The sequence below is a fragment of the Protopterus annectens genome, chromosome 7.part0, assembly GCF_019279795.1.
Source record: "Protopterus annectens isolate FY-2018-M chromosome 7.part0, PAN1.0, whole genome shotgun sequence".
Classification (NCBI taxonomy): domain Eukaryota; kingdom Metazoa; phylum Chordata; order Ceratodontiformes; family Protopteridae; genus Protopterus; species Protopterus annectens.
Window position 1 is genome coordinate 333,130,224 of NC_056739.1, and position 11,428 is coordinate 333,141,651.

Genomic DNA, 11,428 nt, shown 5'->3' on the forward strand with positions numbered 1-11,428 from the left:
GGAAGCTGTAGGTTCAAAAGGAGACAAGGTTAATTTTTCCAAAACATAGTTAAGATCCCAAGTGGGAACAGGTGCTCTTATAGGGGGCCGAACATTCTTAGCCCCTCTAAGAAATTGTTTAAGTAATGGATGGATGAGAAAAAAATCAGAGGATCTGTATAGTAATGTGCAGAAATAGCAGCAGCATGAAGCTTGATAGATGAAAAAGATAGGCCTGTATGTAACAACTCTGCCAGATACTTTAAAATCGGAGAAATGTTCAGAACAGTAGAATCACCACCTTGGACCTGATTCCAGGAGCAAAATCTTTTCCATTAACCTGCATAAGATTTCCTAGTGCTGGGTCGTCTAGCTTCAAGGATTACATCCATTACCTGTTTGGAAAGGGTAGAGGTGTTTACAGACCCTGGATCCACCAGGCAGCTAGATTCAGAGTTTTGACATGACTGCGCAGTATCCGGCTGTCCCGTTGAGACAGTAGATGAGGGATTTGAGGCAGAATCCAGGGAGGCTCCTGAACCAGGTTCATCAGAGTGGAATACCAGAATTGCCGAGGCCAATTGGGAGCCAGTAAAATCATTTACGATCTGTCCTGTTTTATCTTCAGAAGTACCCGAGGTAGAAGAGGAAAAGGAGGAAAAGCATATACTGAGAGGTGTTTCCAACTGAATGAGAGGGCATCCACTTGACATGCTAGTTTGTGGTAGGTCCTGGTGCAGAATGTTGGAAGTTGATGATTCTGAGAGGATGCAAAAAGATCTATGTCCGGACATCCCCATGCCTGTTCTATCATCCTGAATATCCGAACATCCAACATCCATTCGTGTGGATCTGAAAGTGTCCTGCTCAATGTGTCTGCCAGAGTGTTGTCTTTTCCTGGCAGGAATTGTGCCTGTAAGTGGACTCTGCAGGTCAGTGCAGTGTACCACAGAGCCATGGCTAACCTGCACAGGGGGTAAGAGTGAGAGCCCCCCTGCTTGTTTATGTACCACATCACTGTAGTGTTGTCCATCTATATCAACAATTGCCCTGGTAGAAGAAAGTCCTTGAAGGCTATCAGAGCATTCTGTACAGCAAGCATCTCCTTCAAATTTATGTGCAGGTGAATTTGCTCCTTTGTCCAAACACCCTGAAGACATCTCCCATGCATGTGGGCTCCCCAGGCATAATCTGAAGCATCTGTTGTCAGAACTTGGTTGGTTGGTGGAGGACAAAAAGGCCTCCCCTTGTTCTGCAGACAGGCTTCGGCCCACCAAAGAAACTCTTGCTGTAGACAAGGCAAAATCGTGATCACTGTTTCCAAACTGTGGTAATGCTGAGACCACACACTCTTGAGGTACCACTGTAGTTTCCTCATATGCAGTCTTGCATATGGTATTAGGAGAATGCAGGAAGTCATGTAACCTAAAGCCTGCAGAACCTTTCTTGCAGTCAGCTGTTTCATTGAAGCCAGGTGTTGGAAAGAAGAAGCCAGTTGAGCTTTTTTGTCTGGTGTCAAGGAAACCATCTGGGTTGTAGTACTCGGAAGAGCACCCAGGAAAGTAATCTGTTGTGTGGGCACCAGATTTGACTTTTTTAGATTCACTGTGAATCCGAGGTACTGTAGAAGATGCTGCACAAAAGCTAGATGCTGAAGTAGAGTGTCTTTGTCGTCTGCTTGAATAAGACAGTCATCCAGATAAGGGTATATTTTAATCCCCTTCTGTCTGCAAAATGCCATTACTGGTGCCAGGCACTTTGTAAAGACCCTGGGTGCAGTAGATAAGCCAAAGGGCAGCACAGAGAACTGGTAATGCTTCGAGCCCACTTTGAATCTCAGATACCTTCTGCACTCTCGCCTTATAGGAATATGCAGGTAAGCTTCCTTTAAGTCCAGAGTCACCATCCAAGCGTTCTTGCCCAACATAGGCAGCAGCTGCTGCAGAGTGAGCATCTTGAATTTTGGTACATCTAGGAAGGTGTTTAGTATGGAAAGGTCCAGGATTGGTCTCCACAAATTTTCCTTCCTGGGAACCAGGAAAAGTCTTGAATAAAAACCTTGCCCTATTTCTAAATTTGGTACCAATTCTATGGCCCTCATAGCTAAGAGGGACTGAACCTGCAGTTGTGCCTCTGCCCATTGATGATTCGGCAGATCTGGCCAACCGTTCGGTCTTGGCAAGGTGTGGAAATGAAATCTGTAACCTCTTGAGACTATGTCCAGAACCCATTTGTCCCGGGTTATGTGGCTCCAATTTTGATAAAAAAGAGAAATCTTTCCTCCCAAAGGTGCTTCCAGGAGAGGAGCCCCTGGAACCAGAAAGGGAGAGTCATAAAGACAGTAGGGTTGAGACTTATCTTCACCACCTTTGGGAGAGGGGGCATGCCACTGCCTATTCCTAAAAAGGGTTTGTGCCTGTCCCCTACCTCTGGAATGCCTGAATCTGCTTCTCTGAGGCCTGTCCAAGCTCAGAAAGGACCAAGGTTTAGCTGGCCAGTGCCTGCTAAATCTAGGAGGTTGCACCTGTAGAAAATCCTTAACTGTTTGCATGGATTTGGCTTTGTCCTCCATTTTCTTTAATACCTCTTCAGCTTTGGCCCCAAACAAACCATTGTGCTGCAAAGGGGCATCCAAAAGTTTGGCTTTAACCTGATCTGGCAAGCTTGTCTTCTAATAACTGCACCAGTTGTCGCAGCCCTACAAGAAGCTTCCAAAGAATCAAAACAACAATGCAGGGTACGTTTACTCACTTGTTCAATAGCATGCAATAAATCCTGTAACTCCTTGTCATCCGCAACAACAGAAACAGCTGACATATTTTGTTTAAATACAGACAAAAGGTATTGCTGATACTTTAGCATATGAAATTGACAGTTCAAAGCTCTAATAGACAATGTAGCAGAAGTATAAACTTTTTTACCCCATCTTACCAAAGCCCTGGACTCTCAGTCAGAGGGAATAGGATGTTTAGCAGAGGCTGCCTTAACACCCTTAGGGCCCTGAGAAATTGTTTCCAGATCAGGTGAAAGATTCTTAAAAAGAAACTTGTGAGAATCTAGAACCCTATAATACCTATCTGGTTTGACCAGAGTAGGGGAAAAAGAATCAGGAGAGAAGGAAGCTTCTGAAAAAACATCATCTACAATGTTCAATACAGGAGGAATAGCAAGAGGCTTATGCTGAGGGAGAAGAAGAAAACCCCTAAGCCTTTTCTTGGTTTCAGAGAATTCCTGCCCTTCCCAGTGAAAATGCTCCCTCATATCACGCAAAGTTTCACCAAAAGAATAATCCTCAGGAGGAGAGGCTGAAGGAAAGGAATCTTCAGCATCAGAATCCTCTTAAGGAGGAAAGGAACAATCGTGCTCAAGGCAAGAAGCAGAAGAAACAGAAATTTGGTCTGAAGAATCATAATCGGACTGTAATCTAGGCTTTTTGTCAGGAGGGGGATGAGAACCCCTGATCATAGATGACAAATCTTCAGCCATCCTAAGCATCTGCCTTTGAGGCCTAGGACCCTGATCAAAAGGCATCTGTGCTTGCCATTTCTTTTTAGCTGGAGCCGTAGTCATTGTCTTAGACTGCAAAACTGAGTCCATATTTACTTGAAGCTGTGAAGGCCTGAAAACTCCCTCAGAAGCCGGTACCTGCCTACCGGCTCCAGACCCAACTGAGGGAGTAGTATCCGAAGGTCCATTCCCAGGCAATTCTGAAGGCCCCATCAGCTCCACACCGGAGTTGGTACAGGCAGTTGGTTCAAAAGAGGCGGACGACAGGGGCTGCAAAGGCGCCTCACTGACGACCGAAGAACCAGCAACTGGCAATAACTGAGTAATATCCTCTGCTTTGGACCTCGGAGGCCTGTCTTTATCTTTGCACCTTTTAAACACACCAGAAGCCGGAAAAGAATCCGAAGACATATTATAATTAAACCTTTTTACCAAAATAATAGAAGGCAAAGTTATACCTATGCCTAATAGTACGCTGATTAACTCTAGCACAACACCCACAATTAGCAACATCATGGTCAGGCCCCAGGCAGGGAATACAATAAGAGTGAAAATCCCTATGAGGTATTTGTTTCCCACAAGAAATACAATTATTAAGTTTTTCTGACATCTGACTGGAGCAAGAAAAAGACCTCCCCAACGGGGTACTTATCTTAAAAAACAAAAAATCCTGGAAGTAAATCCAAAAACAGACAGGAGTAGGCCGACCGGCATCAGCGAACTGCTCAGCGCACCGCGCTGCAAGAAAGACTGGGGGTAATGGCATCGGCTGAGGTCTTTATACTTCCTGGCGCATTGACGTCAGGATAAAAGCGACCTCAGCTGACGCCCAGTCCAGACTTTGGGATTCTGGCCGATCGAGGGCTGCTGCTGGCAGGAAGAACCCTACAGTCATGACTGCAACAGTGAACCACGAAGGACATCTGGAAGAATGGACCAGATCAGCACTAGTTCTGCAAGCAGCTACTCAACCTTTATTCAGCACCATGGACAACACCATATCAAAGTACGCATGCGCAGTCCAGGACAACACGCCTCTTTCTGTGTGAGTGCGAGTAGTCCACAGATCCATATCACTGTGGTACTGATACTGAAACGTTAGAAACCTACAACACCAAGCCATTTCACTATACGGAAAACTTTAAGGTCACACACTAAGACAAAAACTAACAAGCAGAAAAGCCAGTGAACTGTCTAGCTTGGGTAAGGTTGTAGTTATACGTTATTTATGAACCAGTTCTGCCCACATCGCATGCACGTGGAAGATCTCTCCCATTAGGGTATTTTACTAAATGGCATATTAAGGGACTGTGCCTCTCAAGTGCACCTGATTACGAGGAACGTTCCTCATTTTGAGTCTTAAACCCATGTTCCTCATTGTTCCACATTGAAAGGGCCTGCCACGTATTCAGTGTTAAAATGTTTTAAACTGATATCCAGGGTAAGTACTGAGTCATATTCATTCATCAAAAAAGAATGTTTAATAAGTATAAAGTAACACAGTTTAACCATCCTATGATCTTCCTAGCTGAAGTTATTAAGCTATTAGTATGTGCCCCTCCTTTTGCCCGTTTGTTACACAATATGAGAGGCAGTGTTCCACGTTCTAAAGAATTGTGGTTGAGAACTATGCAAGGGACATGCATATTCCTAAAATAATCTGCCAACCAAGTCTTGAGTTTAATTACAGATAAAGAAGAGAAACTCTTGTCCGGAAGCAATTCAAACAAAAGGAATATATCTGTGTAACTAACGTTGTCATGGGAAAACTCATGATTCAAAGCATCCTGCTGAGCATAACACATTCCCGCCTTCTTTTCCTTGTTAGTGAAGGCGGTGCTCTACGGATGTTATTCTGCGTACCCTAGGGGAAATGAAGCATGCCACTGATGGCAGAAAAACGTCATCAGCACTTCCCTGTGTTTTAACCACTACTTGGTTGTGTTACTGTTAGTTCTGGAAATTAGCAAATGAGGCACACTGTCATGAGTGTACCCAGAAACTTTTGCACCCCCTGGTCTCAGACTATTTATCCCCAACCGCCACTCCAACAAAGCAGCATATAAAAATGTAAATATCCTACAAATGTCGCTCTCTCCTTTACATTTGAGCAATGCGGGCACATTTCCATGTTGCACTCCATAACCTCAAAAAACTGTTTTTCAGTGGAATGTATCTATTTCTAAACAAGCTGTGCACCTAAATAGTTCGTGATATTATTTCACATGCCCGGCTACAACGGAGGAGTTCTGATGCTTATACAAGGTGTGAAAACTGTACTCAGTTGAGCATGAGTATGCTCTGTGACGACCTTCGACATAATCTGTTGGAAACACATCAGCTATCGGAATAAATGACAAGACCATAAGTCTCAACCACTTGGAGCAAGAAATCTGGACAAAGCCACAAATACCGATGGACAAAGGCCCAAAAACATGGGGATCTTACAAACTTAGAAGTTGATGGAACAACAGATTTTGCATTAGCAATTTTCTGAAGGATACAAAGTCTGAAACTTAAATGTCTCCAATTATTTTCTGACTTCAGTCCTCAAAGGTTTGCCAATGTTTTAAAACCACAATTTTATGAGAAACAGACCAAAATAAGAGGCAAATCTCTGACATTCTCCGAAAATCTGGACATTTAAGAGGTATGGACAAGACTTTGATATGTGCTCAGTAGCTGGATCCTAAAAGGACTACCCCACATGCATATTCATGGCTCTCCCAGATGATTCACCTTACTTCAAGGGCAATGGAAATACGACTCAAGATAAACATTACCCTAAGCAGTAGTACAACTTGAGCATGATTTCAGCTAGGGACAGCAACCTTGGCAATCTCTAAATGTTAATGTATTTCATTTACGATGTTTTAAATTGTCTAATCACACGATATGCATCCTGCACATTTAAATGGGGGGGGGGGGGTATAGCAAAAATATAACATTACCGGTGTATTTTTGTCAACTCCCTCTGCATTACGAAGGTTTTAAAACCGCTGACGTTTTCATTGATTATTATTAAATAATAGAGCTCAAGGTCAAGACGAAAAAGGCCAGCGTTTATTCAGAACTGCCAAGTTAGTACTAAGTTCGGTTAAGCAAACGGATATCTAAAGAATTTTCGTTGGCACCGGGCTCCTGTTTACAATGACGAATGGATGAAACACCTACAGCAGCAGCATTTTAGAGAGCAAAAAAAAAAAAAAGCTGGGCTACACGTTGAACTTTTCATTTGTGCGCCTTGAATTTCTTTAGGCTATACCTATATCGTTTACCTAGATTAAGATTCGACCCTAGAGGGAACCCTTCAAAAACAGGCACGCCCCCATTTCAAAAATAGAAGCAAACAATGTTTTTCTGTCCCCGCTATTTAAGTACATGAGAAATTAAACACAGATTTATCAAGCCAGCCATTTGAATTGCACAAACTCCCACTCTTCATACTGTAGTGCAAAACGCAATTCATATTAGCAGACTAACCCTAACAGAATATGCACATGCAGGTGTGTAGTGTAAATTTAAGCTTAAATCCTTGTCACAAGGTTTAGCTTTCATAGTAAACCTGATGAACTGTGTGTGCAGGTACAAACAAACGCTTTCATGGTCACCTATATATGCATCGTAGCGACGGAGAAAATGCTTGTCCAAAACTAGCAGGACATTAGAAATGGTCCAGCTGCATCACTTAACGACTTATCATTAGTTGTAAGAGGGTGAACACACGCAACAAGGTAAGGAGTAACTGACTAATTAAAAGTCTTACCTTCTAATCTGCTGTTGTGTTTCTGGCCATTTCAGAACACGAACTGACAAATCCACAGAAAAAGAGGAGTTTCTTTAAATGTAACTTTACCAAACAGATCTGGATATCCAAGTCTTGGAAAATACTGAAAACGGCTGTAAACCCTTGCTTTAAAGAACCTGGTCCGAGAGGCTGAGATGGGTCTGACGCACGTCCCACCGCTCACACACCCCCTAATTTATTAATACCTAACAGCAGGCCAGGTTGCATATTATTTTTAAAGGGAACCCGATGTTGGTCAGCAGGTCACGGGTCCACGCTACTGTAGATACAGTTTGGCGATGCTGCTTCTCCATGCAAGGCTTTAACAATTGGGTGCGGGAGTTTGATTATCACGGCTTTAAGGAGACGTGTTTTGGTACAAGTAAAATCGTGACCAGAATGGGCCTTGTTTCCGAGATGATGCAGTCCTGAGTCACCACTGGTACGTCAATGAGTGAGGGGTGCACTGCTGATAACGAGTCTGGGGCTTTAAGTAGGCAAGGCTGGCAAACCACTTTACACGATCAACTGCTGCTTTGTGCCTTCATCAGCTGCAGTCTCAGGAGATGCCCGTGCACATACCTGCTTATCAACACGTTCTTCCTGTCAAAATCGCCTTTTATTAAAAATGTTCCATTTCTGTAGTTTGATGTAGTTTTCAAAGTAGCAGTGCGGCTGGCAAGACCGTCTTTCATAACTGTCGTCGTCTTCGCTCAGGAATCGGACAGAAATAAAGGGAGAAAATACCCTAAAGCATATATAATCCTTACTCAAATTCTCGTAATAGAAAAGGTTTTCCAACATATATTTTTGAACAATTAAGGACGATGCAAAACGGGTCAAGATCAGCATAATTTGAAAAGTATGCCGAGTACCAATCCCCCACACACACACACACACACACACACACACACTTGTATGTTTCTGGACCGTAAATGCACGCATTTTCTATCTTTATTCTCAATTTTAGCACATTGAAGATGGCCGTATACCCCCTTTTTGGTACGACACTCGAGAGTTTTAAAACTTTAAAACTCCGAAATCCCATTAGAGATACACATGCTTCAGTTCCCAATGGCTCAAAATCTTAGAATGAGTCTTAAATGTTGCTATCACCCAATTGTTTAATACAATATGAACCCAAAAGAGGGAGACAGTGTAATAAGTTTGCATCAGCCAAGCTAAATTGTTGGGCTACAAACCAGAAAGACAGAGAGTACTGATAACTGCCTATAATCCTAACTCACAAGATGCTCAAACAGAATTCTTGCTGAATGGGTAAAGAAATCGCTGACAAATTGTAAAGGGGCAGCTCCAACTTGTGGAATACCTTTTCTCTGTCAAGGAAATATATTCTTGAGTCCATAAAGTAAAGATTTATTCTTGGGGGGGGGGGTTACTACATGTACATCAGGTTTATCACAGCATAAATGCTGTGCTGTAGGCAACAGAGGCTTACGATAACAAAAGACCCCCTGTTTAAATGGGTGCTGCTGAAAACACCCAGTTAAATGTTAGGGAAGATTGCCTACTAAGAGTAGATAAAAGCAACACACTGATCTGAGATAATTAGGATACCTGGTTAGTAATCACGGTCTGAGCAGCAGGCGGTAAAAGCTTTTCACTGCCAGTATACTTCAGACCATGTCCATTTTGTTGGTAGCTAAATCACAGTGCTAGATGCTCCCATAACATGCTCAAACACTGAGCATAGATGAGTACATTACATTTGCACTTAACCAGTATTCAGGATCAATTTGCTAGACTTGCATTTTAAGTTCGGAAAAAGTACCCTCAGTTGGAGGCAGAGGGTAGCATCATGACCTTATTGATATAATTTTTTTTACCATATCACACCACCCCCATAATGCTCAGAACTTCTGCCTCACAAACTGGAAAATACAAGACTGATTACCAAGCAGTTTCTAAAACATTTCTTTAAATGTTTTTAGAGATACACTGTTATGAACTACTGATGCAGAATCCAGAAGCAATACGAACGTACCAAAGACTTATTTCAAGTTTTTCCATAATCAGTGGTTCAACATCAAAAAAGTTGTAATGTTTAAAAAAAAAAAACAGATTATTATAATTTAAACTAGTACATTCCAATTACTGTTTACAGCTGCTGTAGTCAGTTTCAGGCATTTTACACGTTCACAGTTGCTAAGATGTTACAAACATTATGATCTCTAGCGTTTGATACTAAAAATTCACTGATGTATCATATTTATCCCTAACATCCCAAACAGAAGTATACAAGATGATCATCAATACATTAATATGGGAATATATAACTCCTGCAGTCCTATACGGATAGTATCTAGTAGATGAACGATGTACAGTGTGTCAGGCTGCTAACTATTGTGGCAGGAAATGCTGGCATACAATGCCAAGCAATGTAGCCATACAGAATGCATCTCAGGGAGCACACTACTAAGTAAACTAGGCAATATATCCTTGTATACTGTTGCTATAGGATGGTGCCTATCAATCTGCCAATGTAAGGTGATGTTTGAGGGTATACATCCTATAAGCAGTGGTGGTGCATTACCCAACATCCTAAGTGCATTAATACTAAAAAAAAATCACATTGATTTTAAGCTGTAACAGAAGCACTTGATGTTTTTCTCATTGCACACCATTTAACAGTTGTGCCCATTTAGTGTAAGTATTGCATCTAGTCCTTAATAGGAACTGCACAATGTCAGGATGAAAATTCTCATTGGTAGTTACTAGGCCAGGCACATGAGCCATTTTAAGCCTAGCCAAGCTTACCCCAAATTTACCAAAATATACCAAAATATTACTAATGTCCCAGTACACCAAAAATGTTATGGTTAAGTTATACAGTTGTCCATATGAAATGTTCACAGGCTCCCCCTGTCCATTTGGGACATAATTGACAAAACAAATGAAAATTACAATTTCCCATGTATAGGTCCAAGTTAATTTAAATAGGGTTAGGAATGAGCTTTGCTTCACATGGATGTTTATTTACCAGGGTGCAATAATTTAGCAATAACCGATGACATGGTGTGGTATATTGAAGATTTACCCACGGTCGGTGTGGTTTAATCTTGAGGGCGAAGCCCGAGTGATTAAATAAAGCCAACCATGGGTAAATTTCAATATACCACAACCACGGAGTTGGTTATTGCTATTATACAATTACATTATTTAAGAAAAAAAATACTTACTTTTCGTAAATAATTCCCCGGATTTACGAAAGCTTGCACGGAGTGCAACAAGAGTGTAGGAGCTCACGCCGGCAATATGCCTGCCGTGCGATCCAGGAACAGCCGGCAGGGGCGTATATGAGAGCTGCTAAAGCTACTCTTGCACGGACAGCATCATGGTATGCAAATTACCTCATTTGCTGTTGAAAGCCATGCAAATGAGGAAAATTTGCGATCCAGGAAATACTAATCTGTCCGTGGAAGATTAGTGTTAGCTGCAGAAATGTAATTCATTGGTAACGGAGTACATTTCTGCAAATAGCTAAACAGAGCTATAACAGCTCCAAATAAAGGATGCATACAGTTGAGGAAGCATGCCAATGGCCAAATATAAGGCCATTGGTATTTTAAAATGTTTAAAAATATAACAATTTAACTTTTTTTCCCCGATCGCCGATGTTTAAGCATAGCGCAGCACCACGCAAATGTGCAGCGCTTATAAAAACAAGAAAATAATTTTAAAAAGCCAAAAATAGGCATTTTCACTAAAAAGCTTATTCTGCCATGCAGGTGAATGGCAGGCTGAAGACAACATGGCCACTGACTAGTGGTTGCTAAGTGGGGGAAGCTCAGTGTTAGAGATGTAACCATGCATTACTAGGCAATCCTATGCAAATGAGGATAAGGATAGTGAATCCCAATTTTCCCCAGCATGTGAGGCATGTCCCAAGAGTGTAAAAGTAGGAGTAGGTGATTAGAAGAGTATAATACAGGTGACATCATGAAGGGCTGTGTCAGACAGGCTGTAAGCTAATTGGAGCACAGTGGCTTGTGTTTGCCCTGAGTTGCTCAGGATTGCAAGAGCCGTGCCTACAGTCGTCCTATTTGAAAACCTCAAACCCAAGGTGCACACTGTTAAAAGATAGGAAACTCCTTGAAAACATGCACACAGCATGTGCACTTGTGTGCGCGTGTT

The 11,428-nt window shown here is 42.1% G+C and overlaps 1 protein-coding gene across 1 annotated transcript in view; it reads right to left on the reverse strand.

Moving 5' to 3' along the window:
• SLC6A17 (solute carrier family 6 member 17) overlaps positions 1–7,918 on the reverse strand; it is a 609,379-nt gene extending 601,461 nt beyond the window's left edge. Inside the window, exon 1 of the mRNA XM_044076905.1 lies at positions 7,253–7,918. The gene's annotated coding sequence lies outside the window, so the exon portion shown is untranslated. The remainder of the gene's footprint in view (positions 1–7,252) is intronic.
• Positions 7,919–11,428: the final 3,510 nt, after the last annotated feature.